This window comes from Varanus komodoensis, unplaced genomic scaffold (assembly GCF_004798865.1).
Source record: "Varanus komodoensis strain SLA01 unplaced genomic scaffold, ASM479886v1 scaffold10, whole genome shotgun sequence".
Classification (NCBI taxonomy): Eukaryota; Metazoa; Chordata; class Lepidosauria; order Squamata; family Varanidae; genus Varanus; species Varanus komodoensis.
In genome coordinates, this window is record NW_025335269.1 from 12,089,612 (window position 1) to 12,114,107 (window position 24,496).

A 24,496-nucleotide genomic window follows, 5' to 3' on the forward strand; every position below is an offset into this window, starting at 1 on the left:
ACAATTATTACATATATTCAGAAAGTTTAAGCAAACTGTGTGCATGGTTTCTTAACATTGATGATTCCACCCACAATATTCAAAAGATGTTATTAATGCTCCAGTTCTTTGCTCATTAGCTGTTTTAGATATGATCTAAATGAAATATGTTTTCAAATTGGAGAACAGACAGGAATAGGTTTACTAGTCATGAATCAGGCAATGTGGGAAGTATAGTTGTGTGAATGATCTCTGTGTTCTGTAATTGTACGCACTTGCCATGCATATAAATCTAGTAGGTTTATCATGTAAATATATACTAACAGGTGCCTTAGGATCTCTTCTGTGTTGTTTCTGCTTATCTTTAAGTGCTAATGTAGATAAAGTGATTTAAATCATTGATTTAAAACTGAGTCTGTTTTCATGAATTACTTCTGTCCTCTCAATTACAAGTCCATGGGAAATACAAAAATTAATTTCAGCTCCTTGTTGAAATACAATATGGAGAGCAGAAGGAAGGTGTTTAGACCAATGCCATTTCCTTTTTCTTTGCTTGAGGCAAAGCTTTCCTTGGACTGTGCCACTTTCTGTTGTAGACCGGGGATATGGTCGCATGTTTGAATAATGCCCCGTGAAAAGTTTCCCTATAAATAAAAATGAAAATAAAAATGCAGCAATGCCTCTTAGTTACACTCTGATGAAAGTATACAATGGGATTCAGCTGCTTGCATGAAGTAGTTCCATATCCTATTTATTTCCAGAGAAGAGGGTTAAGTATCAGATTTAAATATCCTTAACTTTTGGCTGAACTTTGCTCCCAGTTTTAGGAAGAAGCCGATAGGCAGCTCTTCTTGAGAAGTAAAGATCAGAGTCCGAAGCATGTTTGGACAGAAAAAGGGCCTACAGTTCCCTGAATGTTGCTGACAGCATTGTTTGCTGGAGGAATACTGGGATGTGTAGCACTTTTTTCTGTCCATAGGATTGTACCCTACAGGAATATTATTCTGTACCAGTGGTGTGGGGAACAATTTTAGCCTGAGAGTGAAATCCAGTTCATTGTAGTGATGTGTGGGGCCAAAAATACTGTTTAAATGGCAATGCACCACAGCTTTTGATTTTTACTCCATGTCACTAAGCCAAATGGGGAAGACACTGTGAAAAAGCTGGGAAAATACCAACTGATTGGTGACCATTTGGGTCACCTTGGAGGAACAGAATGGGAACCTGAACCTGAAGTTCTCTACCTCTGACTTTTATCTTTAGCGTTGCCAGGCTGGAGAAGTATGCCTAAATAAAACATCCTCTTAGTAAATTATCACCATCATTACATTTTTTAAACATTTATTTCTGACTAAACAATGCAAAACAACAGGGAACATATCATCTTCAGGTTTAGGAAGCATTTAAAATTCTACTGAACCTCCGGCAGGAAGTTGAATGCATAAGGAAGAAAGGACAAGGAAAGGAAGAACAAAGCATATTCAAATTTAGGAACATTAAAATTATTCTCTGATCAGATGCTAAGGCCAGTGAAGGAAATCATTCTTGGAAGGGAAGAGGCAAATGGCAATTGGCCAATAAAGTGGCTGTGGCAGTCGCAGTCGTCCATTAGGTACCTCCTTCAAAAGGGTGTCTGTTTACAGGTTGCCAAATATGCAGCAACCAAAACAGATGATAGTTTACATATAATTTGAATATGCTAATTTTATGCATATGTGCTCATTTAAAAATAATTAATAAAACTTAAAAAAGAAATGCAGGCCATTTCACCATAATGGGGAAGGTCTGTGGACCTGCTCAGTCCACTGTCCAGGTGGAGGGGCAATCTCTCAGCTCTTGCCCTCTTAGCTTTGTATAGGTTTTTATCTTTAAATTGGACTTGGACTGGCAAGCTCTTCAAATCAAGGACACCTTCAAAAAGAGAACTGTGTTCTGACAACCCTTCAAATAGAAGATGGTAAAACAAAACATGAAGTATTTATAAAATTGATGCACTTCAAGGAGTGCCTGATTTAACATATTTTCCTGCCTACTTTATTGCAAAAATAAACTTCAGAAGGTACTGATAAATAATTATTGCTTGCTCTACAAATAAATAATAATAATTGCTCTAAAATCTGTCCCTCAGATGTGTAGGGCAGAGGCATTACCACCTGAACGATCACTGTCTAAAGACATTAACCTAAGAGAACACAATATTAGAAAGTTCCTGTGTGAGTGTACATTATTGTGTATCTTTGCTCCAAGAGCAAAGGGATATGGAGCCACAGAGTTGATGGCTAGTACCAAATGAAATGCTGAGTTGAGGCTTCTCCAAGAAAAAAAAATTCTCCCAATTTTCAGTAGACCAGTTCTGCATAATGTATTGGATGGCTGACAGCTAGACAAATGGGAGTCTTAGTGTAATTTTAGGCACATATATCCATTGCAAGTTTTAGCATGCTTGGCAGCACTGGGAAATAAACAAGACAGGGTGGATGGAAGAACTTACTAGCCTGTTGAAATGAGCAAACTCCTGAAATCTTTGCAAATGGCACAAAAATGTTATGGGAGAGAAACAAACACACAAGCAGAGCAGCAGAAGGGTCGGCTGTCTAATATGAGATGGATTGCTCATAATTCCTTTGTCAGCAAGGCCTCTGATGAGAAAATCCCCATTGCCTTGGGGGTACTCAAATCATTTTTAGGTATTCAACTTTTTATGCCCAGTCAGCAAGTTGCAATGAATGTTTGGTGTATCATCTGTACATGGATGATACCAACCCAGGTTTATATCATACTTGGTTAATCTGATGAGAATTGGATGCCTCTGCTAGTGATACGATGTGGATGTGCATCAACTTGCTGAGTCTCATGCATGATAATACTAGGTTGATACTGCCAGTAGACAGATGGAGATGACATTTGAAAGATATGACAGCAATTATTCCCAGCCCACTAGATGAGGGTGTATGTCTATTATACTGTCTTACTAACTTGCTGTTGGGTGGTCAGATTTCCAAGTTGAGTCAACAATGTGATGTGGCTGCAAAAAGACACATGCTAGTTAGGGCTTCATTAATAGAAGCATCATGTCCAAAGCATGTGAACTAGTCGCTCTCCTCTCCTCTCCTCTGTGTTGACTAGGCCTCATCTGGAGTGTTGTGTCCAGTTCTGGGCACCACAGTTAAAGAAAGAGGCAGACAAACTAAAAAGGCTCTAGAGGAAGGCAGCAAGGATGATCCAGGGACTGGAAATGAAGCTCTGTGAGGAGAGAGTGAAATAACTGGGCATGTGTAGCCTGGAGAAGGCTGAGGGGAGATATGATAGCATTCTACAAGTACTTGAAAGGTTGTCACACAGAGGAAGGACAGGATCTCTTTTCCATTATCCCCGAGTGTAGGACATGGAATAATGGGCTCAAGTTATAGAAAGTCAGATTCCAGCTAGAATCTGGCTAAATTTCCTGAATGTTAGAGCAGTTCAGCAATGCAACCAATTACCTGGGGAGGTTGTGGGCTTTTCCACACTAGAGGTATTCAAGCTGCACCTGAACATCTGAGAGGGATGTTTTAACTTAGAGTCTTGCACTGGTGACCTGAAGGCCTTCTTGGTCCCTTCCAACTCCACTATTCTATGATTCTATGTAAGTTTGTTTGAAAACACTCACAAATTTAGGATGGCCTAGGAGTTCACACCATTTGTACTTAAATTGTCATTTCCCCTCGATACAGTAGTTTGGAGTTTTGGGGCTATAGTGGGCACTGGGTATTCCCACTGTTGATCAGGCAAGATAATATTTAATCAAATAATTGATTGCCTTTTAACCAACTGATCAATTGGTTATAGTTCAATAAACGTGTACATTGCAAAATGAATATTTAAAGGTAAACAAATGTGTCAAATATGCCTGTTTGAGATCCTTGAAGAAGTGTAAGATAACTTATAACTTTAGTAAAAAAGGCTGCTACTCATTGTTGGAAGGAAAGACTTTTTCATTTCCTGTCTTAGTAACACACCAGAGCTGAAAGAGCATGTGCCAATAAACTAGTGGCAGATGTTCTTTTGGCTCTGGTGTGCTAATGTCACATTAATGTAACTACAGCTTTCCAACTTGGCTTAATTAATCAACCAACTGGAGTTGATCAACTCTTGCACCTTTAGACTTGACATTATCCAAGTGGAACTAAGATAGGGAAATTGGGCTGAAAGTTCTACAAAAGGGTATGTAAAGCTTGCATAAAGCAGGAGCATTTTTCCTAGGTTTCTGCCATCCACAGGTGTGAAAAAAGGTAGTTGGGGCACAATATGAGGCAGCCAGTTCTTATCACACCTACAGGATAACTCTGGTTCTGTTAATACGTGGCTAGAAATGGATTTATGAAACAAAATGTTTATATAAGCCAAAGTGGGCACTAAGCTGCTCTGAAAAAGTGGAGTACTGATAGTAACAATTCCAAACTAATCCTCATTAGGCCCTCTAAATGGGAAGGCTGTGACTTGCCTACAATGCCAGTCAAATTTCTTTCCAAGTCTTTGCACTTACACCTTGCTAGTTTGGTCTTCCACACTATAATATTATAATATCATCATTACAATATTACAATATTAATATTAATGTATTATATTATATTAATATTATATAATATATATTATAATATTAATACACCATCATCCTATAAAAGGCATTGGCTAAAAAAATGAGAATACATTTAAGATGGTGGAGTGGTTAGAATTTTGGACTGGGAGCCTGGGAGATCGGGGTTCTAGTCCCTGAATAATCATGAAATATTGGATGACTTTGGGCCAGTCACTCATTATCAGCCTACACCTCAAAGGACTGTTGTTGTGAGGTTAACATGGAGTAGAGGAGAACCGTAAGCTGTCTTGTGGTCCTTGCAAAATAAAAAAGGTAGGATATAAATGCAATGTAATAACAATAGTAGTAATAATAATCTTAAGACTGAAACAAATTTCTAAAGTTGTCTTCCGGATATAATTTTGTTCTTTTCCAAAACAAACTAACAAAATCAATTTCTTCTGTCCCCTTCTCCATTTCACAATGCTAATTTATTTTTGTAGTTCCAAGTTTTTAATCAATGAATGACAATTAAGCACATGAATAAAGATTATGACCTAATGCCTATTACATAAATTGTTCTTGCTTTTCATTGCCAAGGAAATCAGTGGATTTTTCAGTTGTGGTGCAACTTAAGTTAAAATAATGTGATTTTCACCATCTGTACATGGGAAGTGGTGATGACAAAGTTCAACAGATCCTTTTTAATGAGCATTTGTATACTTGCTACCATGTTCAAGAAATCTTGAATAGAGTAGGTAAGACTTTTAACTCAGCCTTCAAGATCCCCTCCCAAAGTATATCCTGCATAGGATCTTATAGCAAGCTCAGCTAAACCTAGTTTTTCCACAACAATTTTTTAATCAAACCCACATCTTGTGACTCAGTCATTTTTGCCTAAAAAAGAGAAAAACCTGCCCTTTTAGCTCTATTTGCATAATCCAAGAGATGTTAAACTGAGAAATCTTTTATATCTTATTCTATTTTAGAACTTAGAGAGTTTTTCAAGGGTAACTGATTCTAAACACACCACATAAAATTGGTTGATTTTTATATCACTAAAATCTTGTCCTTCTGTTGGCATCAAAACAATTGAAATTCCTGTTTCTTTGTATCTGCGGTCTCAAAGGAGAGTGTTGGTGAGGTTGTTTGAGTGCTCGATGAGACCCTGGTTCTGTTTGGCCCCATGGATTCTCCAGCACTGGGTTCCTCAGTTCTGTCCTCATGCCATTTATATCTACATGAAACTATTGTATGGGGGCATCTGGAGTTTTGGAGTGTATTGCCACTGGTATGCTGAGAATACATTGTTCTACTTCTCCTTTGACTCCCCACCAGATGAGCTTGTGCGTGTGCTATATCAGGACCTGGATGAGGACTAACAAACTGACGCTCAATCCAGGCTTGACTGAGATGCTTTTAGTGGGTATTTTTTAAGTGAATGAAGGCATTCAGTCTGTTCTGGGTGGGGCCCAACCTTGAAGGAGCAGGTCCTTGGGGGCCCTTCCGGAGATATCTTTGTCACTTGCGTCTCAGGTGGCCTCGGTGGCCTGGGCTGCTTTCTATCCATTTCAGCTGGTGGCCTGCCTGCACCACTATCTGAACGGAGATAGCATAGTTTCACTAATCAATTCTCTGATCATCTCTACATTCGATTACTGCAATGCATGCCATGTGGGGCTGCCCTTCAGGACTGTTCAGGAGCTTCAGCTAATATAAAATGTTATATTTTTTACTATTTATAACACAAATAAGGGATCAGAAAGTCTGAACACATGACACCAATCTGGCTTGTTGCATTGGCTGCCTATACGCTTCAAGACTTGTTAAAGGTGTTGGTTTTAGCCTATAACACCTTACATCGTTTGGGATCACAAAGGCCACTTCCAACTGCGATCTACCTATAGTATGATCAATATCTGGAGCCTTCCTGTGAGTGGCAGCCCCCAAGGCAGACTTAGCAGGTGGCAACCAAAGGGAGGGCCTTCTCAGTGGTGGTCCCCTAACTGTGGAATTATTTCCCCACCAAAACCTGCCCACTACCAACTGTGTTATCCTTTCAGTGCCAGGTTAAATCATCTCTCTGCATGGGGGCATTTAAAGTTATTGGAGGTGATATAAGAGCTTTGATGGGGTACTCATATCTGGTTTTTGAAATATGTATATTTTCTATAAAACACTGCTCGGCTGCCATTTTGTTTTAGAAATGTTTTCTTAGTTATTTGTATTGTACCATGGTCCTGTACAACTGTGGTGAACCACGCAGAGAGCTTTGCCTATTGGCTGATATAGAAGATAAACAAACACACACTTTCTGGCCAATGCAGCTCTTTTGAAAGTCAGCCCATCCTCTGGAATGCCCTGAGAGGATCCTCAGGGTTAACCAGGAGTGGGTGGCTACTCCCGAGCCTCACACGGGTAGTGCTCTCTTTAAAGCGTGTGCTGCAGCAGGAGGGTGGGGTGGCAGGGCTCTCCAACGGACCTGTTATGCTCAGCCTTCCTGATGTATCACACGCAGCAAGGAGAGAGCAACCAGAGAGCCACTTTGCGATGGGGCCTTCTTGGTGCGGAGAGGGGAACACACCATGTGTTGCTGCTTCCATTCCAGCCCCTAACACACTGCTTTACTCAGCTTCATGAGAGGACCAGCCAGGATGCTCATCCCTAAAAGAGACTGCCAGTCTGTCAGTGTCGTAGTACTGAGACCACAAAACCTAGCTCCCTGAAACTTGTATGCACACTAAAGGCCCTAGTGGTATGCAACAGTGTTATTCTATTTTAAAACTTCACTGTGTTTTATTAATTCAAATGTGTGTTTGGAGCTTGCAGTACCATCTTCAGTCAGTAGGTTGCAGACTTCCTTAGCCAATGCATGCCTTTGTAGTTTGAAGTTTGAGCCTGATAGGGCTGCCTCCACCAGGGGAACGGAATCTTGATGGGGCTCTAGGGGCACCGCATTGCAGGAGCCATGCCTAGTGGTACCAGCAAATCAAAGGAGCACTGCGTTCCTAACTGTAACACTTGTGCAACTTTATCTTAAAGTACTCCTTTACAGAATACGAGTGAAAAAAATAATGCTATTCTGAGGGAGTATTTACCAGATTTGTTCTATTAAAAATAAAATAAAATGGATGTTTGAGTCTCCTGCATTGTTACAAATGGTGTTATGTAGAGAGTAATATAAGACAGATCTCTACTCTGATTAATTTGCAATCTGCATGGGGGGGCATGAAAGGAGAGGAAGGAATAAGAAGAACAAGGGAAACATGAGTGCTGCTAACATGCACTCAAGCTTTGTTTCAATTGGAGCAAGAAGACAAATTAAGAAACACTGATTCTAAGCATTAACTGTACACATCAGCTTGAAACAATGCAATGGCCTTGATGTTTGGGAAATTACATCTTTACATGCATTTCTCAGAAGCAAGTCGCACCAGGATCTTTCTGTTGACCTGTTAGGCTACACTGCAAGCTGACTCCATATACTGTCTCTAAATCACCAGCTGACTAATCTCAATGGCTTTGCTTTCTTACATGGTGTAGTGTACCTAGGGCTCCTCTAAAAGGCCCTATTCTCTAGAGCTTGAGTCAAGATTTTTCCTAAGACCCTCGAAAACAAGCTGCTACCACCTATTGATTTATAGAGAACAATAGAATTCTCCTCTTTACATCCTTAGCATGTGAGGTGAGCTATGCCAACCTTCAAATCTACCCAGGCCAGAACACAGGTAGTTAAAAGACTGTATAATTATTTAACACATCAGCATTCAGAAGAAATAGCAATGGAATAAGAACTACAGTGATTTCAAAAACCTAACACTGCATCTCTGCTTTCAGTAACATCTCTCCCTCCCTTCTGATTAGCACCTTGTCTCTGATTTTAGGTATGGGGAAAAATAATTTTGTTTTCATTTATCTAATTTTGTACTTTTGAACCAATACATGTAAACTGAAGCTGCACCTTTCTGGCTTTTGTAATGGAAGTACTCTAATATTAAAATGTAATGTAATGGAAGTACTCTAAATATGTAAAAAATGTGTAGATTTGAACAAAAAAATGCATATATTCCTAAAAATGCATTATACTAGGAAAATTCCTTGCAAAAAGGTAAATAAGGCAAAATTATGTACAAAACTGCATATATTAGGAGCAATCCACCCAATGAGGCTTTTTGTTTTAAGTTCAAGGCAAGAAAAATCAAACACTTGAAAAAGGAGAAGCTGAAAAAAATGACAGGTTTGTCCATCCCTATCTGAGTCTACTCACTAACTAATTTAACTAATTAACTTTGGTCTCTAATTCTTCTCTTCCTGGTCCTAATTCAACTCACTCTTTTACAAACACACACACACACACACACACGTGTGTGTGTGCAGGAACCTCCCCCACACTTTTCCTGATATGCTGTTAACCATGCCTGACTTCTTCCTAACTAATTTTCTCCAAATGACACTAACTGTCACCCCTTCTATTCTGGCTTCGGCTGTCAATCATCCCTCCATTCAGTCTTCTGTTACACAGGGCAATCCTGTTCTTCGTTTGCAGTGCTCTAACATTCCTAAGCCCTGCCGGGCTCCTGCCATTAGGGTGGAAGTGAGGGAGGAGTGGCAGTTGCCGCTCATTTCCTCCTGGCTTTCTAGTCCCGCTGAATCGCAATGGGAGAGTAACATTGGGATCAGCTCTCAGACTGGTCTAAGGTTTCCCCTGTGTTAGGGGCATGGCATCCATCCATACCATTGATCTGCCCCCTTTCCCCCCTCCAGTGTTGGGACAGAAAGCGGGAAAGCCAATTCCTCTGACATAATTTAGTTACAGTACTGAAACTATTATCTGTTAGAGAATATTTTCTAACTTAGGAGTAGGGTGTTATTTGAAGTTTCCTGGAGAGAAGGAATGACTATTAAACTTTTTTCAATCTGCAGTGTAGTCATGTTATTAAACAATTTAGGCTCTTTCTGAATGCTGATTTATTTCAAAATTCTGCATCAGATTGATTTGCACTATTTCCTATTTGTGAATATTGCTTTGATACAAGTATGTGGGGGTGTTTTGAAATTCTCCCTATTGAGTTTCCCCTGACTAGTGAAAAGGTGAAAAAGAGGACTTAAGGCTTAAGAGGACTTAATATTTACATACAATTTGTGTATACTGATATACTGGTGTGTGTATGTGTGTACAGATGCACATTCAGAATTAGTATAATTTGAATATAAATTTAGTACATCTATGATCTGTGTGCCTGCTTATTCTGCTGTCCAGACTGACTAAGGTTGAAGGTTGCTGTTCTCCTTTTTCATGGTTATCTTTTAAACCACAGTTGGACAGGACAGCCTCTCAGATAGACGAGATGTTTCAGTAGAGGACTGACCTTGGGAAGCCTTTCAGATAGAGGGCTGCTTGCTGTAATGTAAGACATCCGAGCACCTCATCTGAAGCTGTGTGTGCACACATTTATAGAGAAACTTGCACAGATCTTGTAGGGACCTAGAACCCAATCCAAGGGCCCAGTAGATGTGCAGGTGGGTCTCAAGGCAAGCTGTGAGCAGTTTATTTGGCACAATGCATTGCCAGGAATAGCGAGACAAGCCAGAACTACAGTTATGTAAGCTGAGGTGGGACCTTTTGGCTACACACTACAGTTATGCAAGACCTTTGTTAGGAACAACCAAAATGCCATAAAAGATTGTACAAGCTTTCAAAGTCTCCATGAAGTTAGATGGTACCAAACTAGATTAGGGAAGAACTGAAGAGGCCAAGTATTGTGGCCATGATATCAATGGCAGTCTCAAAATGAAGTTTGTAGGCTGAATGAAATTGTTACTCACTGATATCAGACTATACGCAGGTAACACCAGCCCTACCAGTAGGTAGAGTGAGCTGCTGTGGGTTTCATGAAAGGGCAGCAAATTGCTAGTTCTCTGTATTTTTTCTGTCAGGGCTTTTCCACCTTACATGCCAAAATAATTTGTTTGGGTTTGCATACTATTCACCTTGGCTTGCGTGTTGGCAATGGGGGAACCATTTACTGCTCTGCCTCAGGCAGGGAAATGGCTTTGGCCAGCAATCCATTGAGTATTGGGACATAGAAGGAATGTCTGAGCCCTATTTCTAAAAAGATAATGGCCCTGGGCCAAATATACAGTTCCTGGGTAGGCAAAGAATGGGGGTAAAGAGAAACATAGTAGTCTGTGTAGTAGCATAGCAAGAGATTAGTTTTAGGTTGTGTGCTAGGTAAAAACAAAGCAAAACTGAAGCCAAATTCTGTAGTATCATCTTGTGTTTTGAAGGAATAAAATTGCAGAATACAAAGCCTAGAAAATCCTGAACTAGTGTGTCTGTCTTTGTGTTTTATGTGCTTTGGCTACTACACATCTTCCTTGAGCCCCGCTGGGCTGAAAGCAGCAGTAAACATTCCAGCCAGCTGCTGCAATGGTACTCTATTGAGGTTAGTATGGCCTTTTCTTATACTTGTACGAGGTAAGGAAGTAGGGCTCCATTGCTAGAGTCTCCAGCTCAAGAACTGGCACCTAATTTCTCAGTACAAGGTACAAGAAGCCTGAACATCAAGCCACTGTTTCTCCCAGGCCATGTTGAGAAGTCACCTGGGTACGAGGACTGACAGGGTCCCATTTAATGCAAAAGGTGTCCTTACTCTTGCAAAGAACACTGCGCCAGTCTAGAGTAAGAAAGAGTAGTCAAGCTGGAACACAGTTGAGGAGGAGCAGGAGGAAATCATGGTATGGGGAGGATTTACAGACCTTGAGATGTCCAGAAGTCAGGAGTTAAACTGAGATATGGGCTTCTCCTCTTTAGTGTCTCCTCCCCTGTGTGGTGTGCCTTGACTCAGTTACAAGCATGGAATACAGAATCCTGGTGGATATTTCTGTACGGCCTCTTGCAATAGAATAACTGCAACTGAAAATCATCTACCTTTCCTTTCTCTGCATATATATATGGAGGGGACTTGGCTGATGTTTGTGCAACATACTTCTTTTGTGTGAACTGACTTTCACCTAGCATCCCTCTTGTATCATGCTTGTAGTTTTACAGACTTGGACACACTCCTTATATCGTATGTCCTAATATATGAATTGGGACTTATTCTCAGCTAAGTTCTGAACTGGTCAGAACCTTATTCTCCAAAACATGAGTGAGCGGGCAAGTGGAGAGCAGTCATCTTACGCCAGCTATTTGAGGACAGTTTGTTATATGGGTCCTCAAACTATGGCCTGCAGGCCGGATCTGGCCCGCCATGCCCATTTATCCGGCCCACCATAGAGGTTTTGGACTTGCTGCATGCGCACGCATGGCAAGGCGCCAGCTTGTGAGCAGGGAGATCATTTTGGACTCGCTCGGAGAAAAGGATCTCTGCACACCCCACCCCCCCGCATGCACCGCCTTGGCAGCCTGAGCCCATTGCTGGCACCTTTCAACTGGCCCCCTGTTCAAAAAGTTTGAGGACCCCTGGATTGTTATGTCAGTGTTAGGTGCATCATAACTGACTTTCAAATGAGTGCAGGTTTCTGGATAAAGCACATTTCTCAGGCATTCTGCTCCTGGCACTGGTGGTGTGCTACTGACTAGCTCACATACTGCCAGTATCACTGCTGGCACTGTTGTTATACTGACTTAAATCTTCTAGTGCAATGCAACATTTTTTCGCCAGCATAACTAGATTCAGTAGTAATCCTATCTTTGTCCAGCTAGCCAATCGAAACATTATTTTACTCACACAGCAGCTATGCATAGGTAATTTCTTTACGTGTGTCTCTGATTCCAATCAGGACTGTGGTGCTCTGGAGGGATCAGGCCTTTCTGACCTCCTTTCATCCTGAAACCTGCCCGCCCTGCCCAATTTTTTTGTTAAAAAAAGGTACAGTGGTGGTATTTTCTTCTTTTTAAACCCTGCAGAAAATAAAATTTTAAAATGTGGATAAAAATACATGGGGAGAGCATGACACCACCCCTTCCTGGAGCATCATTGTCTCAATCCAACTCAGTACCTGTGATTGTTGTTATGTGCCATCAAGTCACCACCAACTCATGGCGACCCTATGCACGAGAGCTCTCCAAAATGTCCTATCCATGACAGCCTCGTTCAGCTCTTGCAAATTCAAGGCAGTGGCTTCTGTTATAGAGTCAATCTATTATAGAGTTAGTCTATCTCATACTTGGTTTTCCTTTTCTACTCCTTCCTTCTACTTTCCCAAGCATGATTGTCTTGTCCAGGGAGTCTTCCCTTCTCATGATGTTCCCAAAGCCTTAGTTTTGTCTTTTTTGCTTCTAAGGCAAGTTCTGTATGATTTGATCTAGGACCCATTTGCCTTTCTGTCAGTCCAGGGGATTTGCAAAGCTCTCCTCCAGCACCATCATTTGAACATCAGTTTTCTTTCTGTCAGCATTCTTCACTGTCTGGTTTTAAAACCCTTACATGGTGGTTGAGAATACAATAGTGTGGACAATCTTAATCTTGGAGTCCAGTGAAACTGTTTTACTTTTCATTGCTGCTCCTTTCCTTCTTTTCTCAGTTTTCTTCAAATGTTCTTCAAATTTTTGGGGTACAGTCTCCATTTGAGTTGATGACTGAGCTATGTAAAATTTCACAATTTTAATTTCTTAATTGTTAACGTCCCCACTGTGAAATAAATAAGCCAATCCTGTAGTTCTATGTGTTATTAGAAGAATGTTTAGATTGACCTTTTTGTACTGGTGGTGAATATTTCCACACATTCATTGAGATAATTACCTAGGTTTTATGAAACTGGTTTTAGCTGATTTTAAAAATCAGTTCAAGGCACAGTTCTGTACCACAGATATGCCAGCTAGGTAGCCGGCCCATTAGCAATTATTCTATGCCAGTGTATCTCTAGATATGCCTCCACCAGTGGGTATACATTGACTTCTGGGTATGTTGGCACAACTCCATGAATGACTCACTGAGTGGTCAAATTTAGACAGAAAGTGTGTGTGAAAAGGAGAGGATTATATTTCCCAAAACCTCAGATCCTGGTCCCATCTCTAGCACTGATAGAGGCTTAGGACGACTTGGGAGAAAGGGGAAGTAAAAAGCTGTCCATGGAACACAGTGGAGGGCAAAGAACTACTCCACTTTATCTGCCAATCCACTGTGCTGCCATTAACCACACCCAATTACAGTGCAGCAACAGCAATATCAAAACTCCTGACAATGAGTCCATAACTCAAATGATAGAGTGTGCAGCATCGGACTTAATTTCTCTGGCCTTGTGTCATGCCCAGTTAGAGTGCACAGAGGGGGATGTTGGGGATGGGAGCCATGGAGAAAGGGTGAGATACACAACAAGGGAAGAATGTGGATCATCCCAGAACGCCTATAGGAAGAACGCTTTGCTAACACTTTCCTCCCGGGAACACTTACACGTGGAACTCTTACGCAATCTGAACCTATTATTTGGAGTGACATTTTATTCACCTTTGCAAATAATTTCCATTGAGGAACACTGCATTTTGTACATTTTGAAAAGTGGCCTCTGGAGGTAGTGTCAGTCCCATGCTATGCCTTAGGACCCAGACTGTTGAGTTTCTTTTAGGTAGAGAGTTTTTATTCTAGTGGTAGCAGTTAAAATTTTATAGCTGAAACATTCTCAAGTGGTAAAGTCTAATTGAGAACTTTATTTAAAAAACTGTGGCAATGAGTTGCATAGACCAAGTTTCAAATTTAATTATATTAAAAACGAAAGACAATAGGTAAGGTAATCCACATGCTGTTCCATTGCATATAGTGACACTGGTGGGATAATCTACAGTGTTTTGTTTTGTTTTTTTCACATGTAAGTTTTAGATTGGAACAATCTTAATTGACTGCTACAATGTCTAAAAAGAGAAAGCCTGGAAACATAAGACTCCCCAGAACAAGACCCAAACAGTGCAGCATATGTATTTGCTTCCATGTTATAATATGGTGACTGTACTTGATTGTTGGGAAACTAAGCCTGACCTTGATCATTCCAAAATGTCTATCAGTAAAAGGTACACTCAATCAATATTCATAAGTAATGGAAGAAATTACTATACTGGAAATCTTACAGAAAGGATAAAACCATTTTTAAAGTAACAATTGTTTCCAGACATTCCAAAACATTTTATGTTGCTAGCCTTTCAGTAAAAGTGTTCTTATTACATATTTTTATAAATCACTTTGGGGGAAGTAAGGGCTGGGTAACAATATATAAACACCTTGTCTTAAATTCTGAAAGAAAATGTTTCATTATCTGAAATTACTTGTTTCTTTTTTAAAAAGACCCAGAAACAGTCCTTGGAAAAAACAGGACTGTTTGTTTCCCGAACTTTCCTATCTCTAGTCTTGCCTAAACTGATTTAGTGAAACAATTATTCTTTCTGCAACAGCTGGGGACAGTGTCTCCCATGTAGGCAATCGAAAGTTAAGCATACACTCTTACATTTAAGCGGGGTTTCTAGATACTCCTCTTCAGCCTTTGCCACTCCTGGCTAAACACAAATGTGCAACTCATACCAGAGTGGCCACTTAGAACAAAATGAGGAGTCACAGAAGGAAAATATTACTTTGGTCACCACAGAGACAGAGACAAAGGCCTTACTCTATCATGCCCATCTAAGCATCATCCAGGGACAGTGTCTTTCTGTCACAGATCATTTCTCATTTCTTCAACCTTGCCATTCTTTGTTCTTCTAAGCCCTGCATGATGACCAACCATAAGTAGGTTACTTCAAGTCTTTTTGAGTGGGATTACTAACCTACTTCTTTCTGACAGGCTGCTTTACCTATGTGAATTTTGCGATGATTATGTTACAGGTGAATGGATACCTGCGATGGAAGTAGAACCATGACATTATACATACAACCTTGCTGTCTGTCATACATCCATTAAGGCACAAGAGCCCTGCTACGGTAAATGATTGGCAATGCTATCCATGTGTTTTTCCTTTCAGAATCCATTCTGTGACAGGTAGAAATGGGAGATAATCATTTGGAAAATAATTAATATTATGAATAAAAATGTCTTAGACCCTCTTTTTCAGGAAAAAAAAACTCCAAAAATTGAAACATACAAAAAATTTAAATTGCTGAACTTATTAACAGTAAACTATCAGGATGGAGATATCCCTTATGAATGAAACATGGATTCCCAAACTCTGTGTTGCCCTTCTAATGCTCATGACAGGATGGGGATATTTTCTGGGAAGAATTGGTGTTTGGAAGTAGGAAGTTTCACCTTCAACTTCTTGTCAGTCCTCCTATACCTGTTTTTTTCTCTTTTAGCTCCACACAGTATTTAAATCCAGAAACTTTACAATATAGTTTTGATTTCCATTCCTGATTTGAAATAGGGTTTGAAGTTTAAGCTAAGATTCAGATGCGAAACATGAAATTTTGTCCTGGACATGTTTACCACATTTCATTTTGCTCTCTCTAACTGCTCATCACAAGACAGCAAATGACAAAAGACTTCATTTGCTCAGCAAGTTATACCACATGGGTCCCAAATCAGCAACAGGCATGAAGAGAGAAAATGCTAATTTTGGAGTTAGCTCTGTGGAATACTTTGTGAAATGCAGCTTTTATTTGTGATAGAGAGACTGAGACAAGATCATGCCCAAGTGCTGGGTGCGATAACAAGGTTTGGAGGCAAGAGTTTCCCAGTTCTAGGTATAGTATATAATAAATTATGTGTGTGTAAATTTTAAGTAATGGAAATAATGACTTGAACTTTCTGGAACAGACATGAAAGATTGTTAAGAAGGTTGTTACTTCAACAAAGTGTTGCCTGTTTTCATCTGTTTTGCTGAAGGGCCTTCCATGTTCTAAGTTTCTGCTAAGTATTCATTGTCAAGGTGATGAAACATTTACACTGTGTTTTCATTGGCAAAGGTCAATTTTCTCTCCAGTCTTTTTTTTTTTTGGAGGCAAGGTGCTATTGGCCTTACCTATTAAACCTAAAATCATCAGATAGCTTTGGTTTGTTCACATCTGTAATCTTGCTCAGCCACAAACTTTTGTCACTTAAATGCAAGTCAAGATGGCCCGGTAGAATCTGGAGAAAAGCATGGTCACAAAACACAAATTTCTCATAAGACAAGCTGATGAAACTAAAAGAAAAGTAACCTGCCCAACATCTTAAATACAAGGCAGAGGTGGGATATTAATTCCAAAACATAAAACCATTCTTTTGAATCCACATGAAGATGGTGTTGGAGTGGAAGCACTTTGCTTGGCTGCATGCCACACTCACAGCTTAAAAACAATCAATTGAAATATTTAAAGAAACAAATATAAACATGAGGAGCAGGGAGCCAGGAGAGGTGTCTGCTTTCATCTGTCTAGTGCCCAGTGATACGGATAGTCACTTTTCCTGGGCAAGGTAGAGTCCAGGACTCCTTCATGCCACCACACTTGATCTTCAGCTCCTGCTGCTCTTGTGCCCATACCTCAATGTCCTGGTCACTTCACTCCACTTACCTTGATACCCTCTCCCAAGGTGGCAGGAGGAAGTAGTTTCTTTTTCCTTTTCAAACTTTTACACTGCAGCCATAAGGTCCACTCATATGTGGATCCTGTAATCCTCAATGGGACTCACTCCCAGGTAAGTACGCATAGGATTGCGACCTTAGTCAGGTGAGCATGCTATGCAGCCAAATGTCTACTGCCATGGCTCTGCCCTGGACCACTCTCTTCATTTGCCCAGCGCACTCTGGAGAAATTAAGGTAGTGGGTGTGTCTGTAACCTTGGGAGCAGCTGCTTGAGCAAACATTAAAAAAAGCAATGGGAAGAAAGGATGCTCTGTAGCCACAGGTATCAGCCTCAGTATGCTACTGCTTATATCTGATGCTGTGCCTTCTTCCTGCTGCCACCACCCTTCATCTCTGCCACTCCCATCCTCTGGTGGTGGTTTGGCCTTGCTCCTGCTTGCAAGGCCCTGCATTTGTTCTAAAGTCCAGCCCTGGCTGAGCCACTGAATACAGAGTGTCATATGCATTGATTTCCCCCTTTTGCTAATTATCCTGTTTCAAAATTTTAATATTTTCATAGACAAATAGAATATTGGGGGGGGGAGACAAAATTAGAAGCATCCTTCTGAACACCCCAGGCTTTAATTTAGCCTTTTCCTTGACATGCTGCATTTCTGTGTGCCAGGGATTTGCTGCAGTTGTATTAAATTGTGTTCCCCCTACTCCACCTATTATGTTTGAAGTGATACAACCTAGAAACAGGTTTGACTCTGCATCTAGTGTTTGTGAGAACTGGGTTAGTGGGAAGGATCAAAGCTTAGTCATAGTGCACTTGTGTAGTGCACAGAAAGTCTAAGATTTCAATTCAATCTATTTAAAAGGATCAGGTAGCAGGTGATAGGAAAGACCACTCTCCTAGGCCTTACAGAGCTACAGCCAGCCACAATACTGGGCTAGGTGGACAGCATCTGAGTGAGTAAATGCAACTGCTGATGTGCTTTTACTTTGATTGAAGCAGACCTGTTTAAACAACACATCCAGGTGTGTGTTGCCCAGCACATGCCCTAAAATAATGGTATGAGCCACAAACACGCTTGATACCTGATTATCTCTGTGTGTAAAAGGAGAGGAAAATTGTTCTAGAGTCCATTGCTTGCACTGCCACTGGCATTTTTTCCTCAGGACTCTTCCTTAGACATCAACAAGTGCTTTAGGAGACAGAGCACCAGCTTCTTTTAAAAGTAAGAGGCCGCCTCAAGAACAGCCTGAAAACGCCAAGCTCCAAACAAATTCCAAAGACTACAAACCACATTTTAAATTGTAGCCTCTATCATGCAAAAAATCTGAAAGAGGTGCAAAAGTAAAACGGGAACAACCAGACTGACGCTGGTGCGGTTCATCTGCCTGAAACCACAGCCAGCTTCTTCTGTGCGGGTTGTGTTCCCACATCTGGGGCTGCCAGATGTGGCCAAAGAAGAAGTTGTCAGGTGAGCCACCTGGTTTCTGGTCTACTTCTGAACGAAGGGCGTGAGTGCGTGTGTACGAGAGCTCCCGAGACAAAGACGGGGCAGCCTCAAGTGAGGAGAGGGAGGAATCGAGGGAAATCCGGGACGTCTGACCTGAGGGGCATCTTGCCTCCCTCCCAGCTGGAAGAGTGGCTGCTCGGGCAAAGCCCGAGGAACAAGAGGGAAGCGTGTGCGTGCCGTGCGGAGCTGCCCCAGCCCTCCCGTCTCCCTCTTCCCATGCCCAGGGTGAGAACCCTCGGCGGTGGGGGTGCATCACTTCGTCACTTTCGGATTCCCGCCATTCCGCTCGCAGCCACCCTCCCGCCTTTTCCTTTCCTTTTTTGCTTTTAGATGCGAGCGAATGAGAGCGTGGGGGGCTCCTTGCAAGTCGTGCAGCAAGGCAGAGGATCGAGAAAAGTATCAGGGGGGAGAAATTCCTTTTCCTCGCCTCCGCGCCCCCCCCCCCACGTGGAGAGGCACGCAGAGAATAAAGTTGGGAGAGCACCGCGCTGGGGTCTCCAGCAAAATCGCGCGCGCTCGCTCGCTCGCTCCTGCCTGGTAGATCTTCTCCCCACCCCTAAGCACAGAAAGGACGAGGAGGAGGAGGAGGAAGAAAGGCAAAGAGGGTGGCGGAGGAGCAGGACAACCCTGCAACATCTGTAAAACTTGGACGGGAGGAGGCGGAGGCGGCCGAGAAAGCAGCGGAACGGGCAACTTTTCGAACACGTGAGTAGGAGCGTGGAATGTTGTCTATGGATTGAAAGGGAGCCAGAAGGGAGAGAAAAAGGAGAAAAGAAAAAGCAAACCAAACGCAGACCCGGCCGTTTTGAGGGTCCAGGAGGAGGAAATGATTGTGGTCGAACCTTTTTCTTGCGTGCAAGTTTTGATTTGCAAAATCAGACTGCTCGATTCCTTCCTTCCTTGCTCTCTTCTAGTTGTTGTTGAACCGAATCAGAGAAATGTCACTCAGGGCTAAGTGAGTCAGAAGGGATCGGGTTACAGGATCCCTGGAACTGATGTAAGATCTTGGTGGAGAAAAGAGGAATCGACAGACACGCGCGCGCGCAAACCGAGAGGGCGGGCGGGCGAACGAGCGGGCGAGCTCTCTGTATGTAAGGAAGGCAGAAATATAAAACAAGATACCCCCCCCCCCCCCGTACACATACACATCCCGAGCCCTCCTGCTCCTCCCCCTCCCTCTGCCATCGCGCCCTCCCCTCTCGCTCCCCCTCCAAAACAGAAGCAAAATGCCTTCATTCATCCTCCGGGATCGGTGCTGTTAAGAGTTGGCCGCTGAGGAGCCAGCGATCGCATTGTGTGCAGCCACGGGCGTACGGGTGGGGGCCCCGGTCCTTTCCTATGGGAAGTTTGGGGCGCCTTCGGACCCCAGCAGAAGTCCCGGCTGCAGTAGGAGGTACGTAGTCCGTTGGGGGGTGTCTGTGTGCGTGAGAGAGAAAAGTTCTTTGTTTAACTTGCAACACGCCGGGCTTGCAAAGGAGCCAGAGTGGATTTTGTTTTTGTTTTTGCAGGAGGGAGGGACGAGAGCGTCTGCTCTGTGCTTGATCTCTTAGAGGATGGGGAGGCCAAGAGGGTGAAGAATTAAGGACCTCAGGTGGCTTGCAGCGCTTCTGGAAGTGAAATCCTTGACTGCGATCCTACCTGCACTTACTGGGGAGTCAGTCCCATGCCCTCGAACTCGATGGAACTTGCTCCTGAGTAAACATATTGGGTCGGATCTAGTTGCAGAATGCAAAAAAGTGCGGGACATTTAACCACCTAGTTCAGCTATTTCTCTCAACTTGCAATGTCTGCTCAGCTACAGTCAGAGAGGATTTGGAGGCTTAACGTCCCACAGTTCAGTTGAACTGCAAATTTTGCAGGCTTGCAGCAGCTGCTTGGCCTCTTCCAAGTCCGGGGTGGGGGGGGGATAGCACTTATTTTCTTGCCAGCAGTTTCTGTGGTGGCTGGAAGTTTGCCACATCTGGAAGGGTGGAAGCAAGTGATCGGATGTGATACTGTATACAACCTTTTGCTATTATTTGTAGTAGAAGGAAGGATGCATTTTCAATCTGTCTCTTTTCTTTTGAGTTTGATTCATTTTCTTGAAAGCTATTGAGGAAGGGAGATGGGGTAAAAGAAGATGAGGGCAAAGTTCCTAGGTCAAAACACTGGAAGTTTTGTCTTTAACTTTATTTAACTGTAAAAACTTTAATGCCACTAGCCATTTGCAAAATGAGGGAAAATTCCTGTGGCAGCCTCAAGGTTGTTGGTTAGTTGATTTTGACATGAACTTTTGTGGGCAGGAGCCCACTTCATCAGATGTATTTCTGTTGTTAGCTGAGAGGTTTATATTTTGGCAAGCTGCAAATCAAAAGTTCCTTGAATAGGAGTGTTTTTCTGTTCAGATTTCCCTTGGTGTTTGGCTCCCTCTTCCAAACTGCATTCTCTGGATGGTGAGGACTGCATGACTGGAAAGCTGTATGAATCGCACCCAACAGTTAACTTTCTCAAACTTGGAAAGAGAGTGAGAGGCAGAGTAAATAGTTGCAGACAAAGCAATTTGGATTAGACTCTTGGACAAATACGCACATCAAAAGAACCTTAAAAGGCTCCAGGAAAGTATTTGTTTTTTTGTGTTAGTGTAGCCCTTGGTGAGTTTGGGTTGTTCACAGTTGCAGCTTTTCTAACTGAGAGGCTGCCAATTGGGTATTGTCTGCTGCAAACACCACGTGGAATAAAGGTAAAAAGCTACCCCTCTTGCCCCCAATTATTTGAATCCTCTGGTGTATCGTGTTGATCCCATCCTTTGGGTCTGGTGTTTGTGGCCTTCTGCCAGTTTATATGTAGAGATATTTATGTAAAACATTTTATCCCTGCTCTTTGCCAGCTGTTCCACATTTTCCAGCTGCCACTTCAGTTTGAAATGATGGGCCGTTCACAACCTAGCCTAACGGAACCTTTTTTCAAACCCAAGATATAGGTGGCTCACCACTTTTTGCAAGTCAATATGTAAATGACCTATTAATCAGTTCAGCAAGGGTTATTATGCCATACCATGATAACCCACTTCTTTTTCTGTGGTCACTAAACTTGAACAAAAAAGAAAAAAAATCAGGCCTGATTCATTCTGATCTTTGCGCCTGCTATTTGAATTTCATTTCCATGGGTCACAGAAAATGGAGCTGTTCCCACATCTTTTAAAATATATGGTTCATTAAATTACCAATTTTTTTTAGAACACATTTTTTAGACTTGTCTCTCTTGCTGCTGCTTCTTTTTTTTAAGTATCCACATTATGGCAAAGCACCAACAGAAGAACCTATTTGGATCCACTGAACTCTCAAGGAAGAACCAAGCTTTGCTTTTCCCCTCCTTTTTTAAGGGCTTAGAGTAGAAAGGAGAGAAAGGACTGCCCAGTTACAGGCTGAAATCCACTATAAGTACCCTTTAGCTGTTTGGAATATTTATGTGGTTACATTCTTAATTTGAAAAGGTGCCTTGGTGATTGATACCTATAATTGTTTCCTTTAGGCTCTTTATTAAACATTAATTGGGATCTGACAGTTTATTAGTTGCATATCTCAAAGTTTATTTTGAGAGAAGACTGCAATGTATAAAATGTAAAGAATTCTGAAGATTTGTGAAATACTTAACACTTTACTTGAGCTGAGTCGAGGTTGCCTATAAAAACTAACCATGATTAGCTTAATGTAAACTACATAAAGAAATTTTTTAAATTACCTATGAGAAATTGCTTGCAGCATACTGTTAAATGACTTTTGGTTGGTTCTTGCAGCCTAATTTAAAATAAACATGTATAATCTTTAATTAACTGTAAGGAGGCTGCTACTTTTTGTCAAATATTACAGCTTCCATTCTGTTCATGTTTGCTCAAAAGTAAGTCCTACTGAGATCAGTGGGACTTACTATAGATGGAAAAAGTGTGTGTGAAGATTATAGCTTATAAGATAACTGGACCGTGTTTCTGAGACACACTAACCAGAAAATAAGTTCCAATGAAATTAGTGAAATATAATTTTCTTTGAAATAATTATGTTTAAGATCAGAATGATGGGAATCTGCTGAATTAAACAAAGACAATGGGTTAACAGATGTAATTTTTAAAAGAAAGAAAATTAAAGCTAGTAAGTAGCACTTTATTCAGGGTGCGTTTGCATGTGCATAATTGAAGTCACATCACTGCACATGCTCATCAGCATGGCATTGTTTGCTGCAGCAAACTCTAAGAAATACGAAACCAAAGAAGATACTGCATGCACCATCTCAACAAAAATTATGCAGAACTTGTATAATAGCCACCAAGTAGAACTCTGTAGAAAAGTCACATCTTCTGAAATGAAAGTGATTCATGGTTATGTTCTAACCACCTTGTATTATTTTCTTAAGTAATTTCAATTTTAGATGTTTGTATAAAGAGCATTTTCTCTCTGCAAGATGTTTGATCAAACTTGACTTCTGTTGCTAGCAAATCAGTTGCAACACTTGCTTCAAATGCTGAAAAGTTTAAAGTATTTTGGCTGATTTCCAAATTATTCCAGTGGAGTAAGGATAACTTTTTTTGGTTTACTTACCACTTATCTGTTCATGTTCCTTTTAAGAGTAATGTTATTTTACAATTCTTTCTTGAAATCACTTGTAATTACTTGCACACATCACAGGCTTATTCTGCACTCTCAAAAGTGTTTATTTGATGTTTGAAGACATTTCAGAAAACTTTTCTACATTTCCCCTCTGAGTAAATCATCTGATGCTTATTAAACATGGGGATCCGTTCTAGTAAGGGGGAGGCTGGAGAATTATGAAAGGAAACAGTTTAATGGCCATTGTTGCATGCACTCCAGCATGAGGAGACAGTAATGTACTAAGAAGAAGGAGACTTGAAGCAAGACTGAATCAATGAGTCATGAAATCCTCAGGAAGACCTTAGTAATGGAATGTTAATGCTTTTAGACTATAGTCGATTATCTCAAAAGTCAGAGTTGTCTACTCTATGCAGCTCTAGTAAATCCTCTGATCTAAGGATATACTTTGAAGAAGGCTTTCCTATGACTGGCCCTCATATTCTGCAGTTTATTTGATTTGTTTTGATGAACACAAGCCATATTTTGTTTGATCAGCTGCAGTAAGGAATGAAAATGCTAAAATCACCCTGGGAATCTTGTCGAGTTGTTTTTACAAAAGGCTCAGCTCTAATAATGATTTCAAGAATACTTTCAGTGCAAGTGTTTTTAAAACAGCTACCTTCAGCCTTCTTCCTTTACCCTCCCTGTTCTGTTGCCTCTCTACATAGTAATGGATTTGTTCTGGTTCTCTCTCTCTCTCTCACACACGCACAAATAAAAAAGAGATAAACAACAAAAATGGGAACACACTGTAAAACTTTTTTCAAGTTCTCTCTGTGTATTTTCCTCATCTTTACTTTTATTTGATAGGTCTGTGAAATAGAGCTGTAGACTGGCAAAGACTTTAAATGAAATTTCACACTTTGATGATTTTTTTCAACTTTGATATATTGACAGCAAAAGGAGCTGCAAAGCTTTTATATAACTTGAGCAGTAACGCCAAGCAGCAGTCAAACGTCTCTCTGCATTTGTGTTTAACTGCAGAAGAAAAACATGTCCATGGGCAGTTGAGGTTCTTATCAACTCCCTAATCCCAGATCCCAGCAAACCTTGAGGGCATGTCTCAGATCTTGCTGAAATCATTGTAGACTCTCTCACAGTTTGCAGATTAAATATGCTATGTGTTCCTGGCTCCAACAACAGTTTTATGAGCTTGCTAAGTTTCCTGTTTTAAGATCTCCTTTTTTCTGAAGTTTTTTAGGAGCTGCTAAAGGCAATGCTGTCTGGGCTAAGTGGCTCTTGTTAATTTAGAGACACTTCAGATATTTTATTTTGTCTGTAAAAATAGCTCACATTGTTATTTTTAAATTGGAAGGCTATTTACATTGATGAAGCAGCAGC

General features: G+C 41.2%; 1 protein-coding gene across 8 annotated transcripts in view; it reads left to right on the forward strand.

Annotated features, from left to right (window-relative positions):
- The window catches only part of GLI3 (GLI family zinc finger 3), a 476,769-nt gene that overhangs the window by 154,119 nt on the left and 298,154 nt on the right, over positions 1-24,496 (forward strand). For 4 of the 8 annotated variants that reach the window (XM_044454087.1, XM_044454105.1, XM_044454095.1 and 1 more), the window contains 3 exons: positions 15,352-15,447; positions 18,190-18,494; positions 18,864-19,238. The exons of 1 other annotated variant lie outside the window; for it this stretch is intronic. The gene's annotated coding sequence lies outside the window, so the exon portion shown is untranslated. Of the gene's footprint in view, positions 1-15,351; positions 15,448-15,792; positions 16,207-18,189; positions 18,495-18,863; positions 19,239-24,496 lie in introns of those variants that run through there. 3 more of the 8 variants (XM_044454104.1, XM_044454126.1, XM_044454118.1) reach the window with 3 other exon arrangements.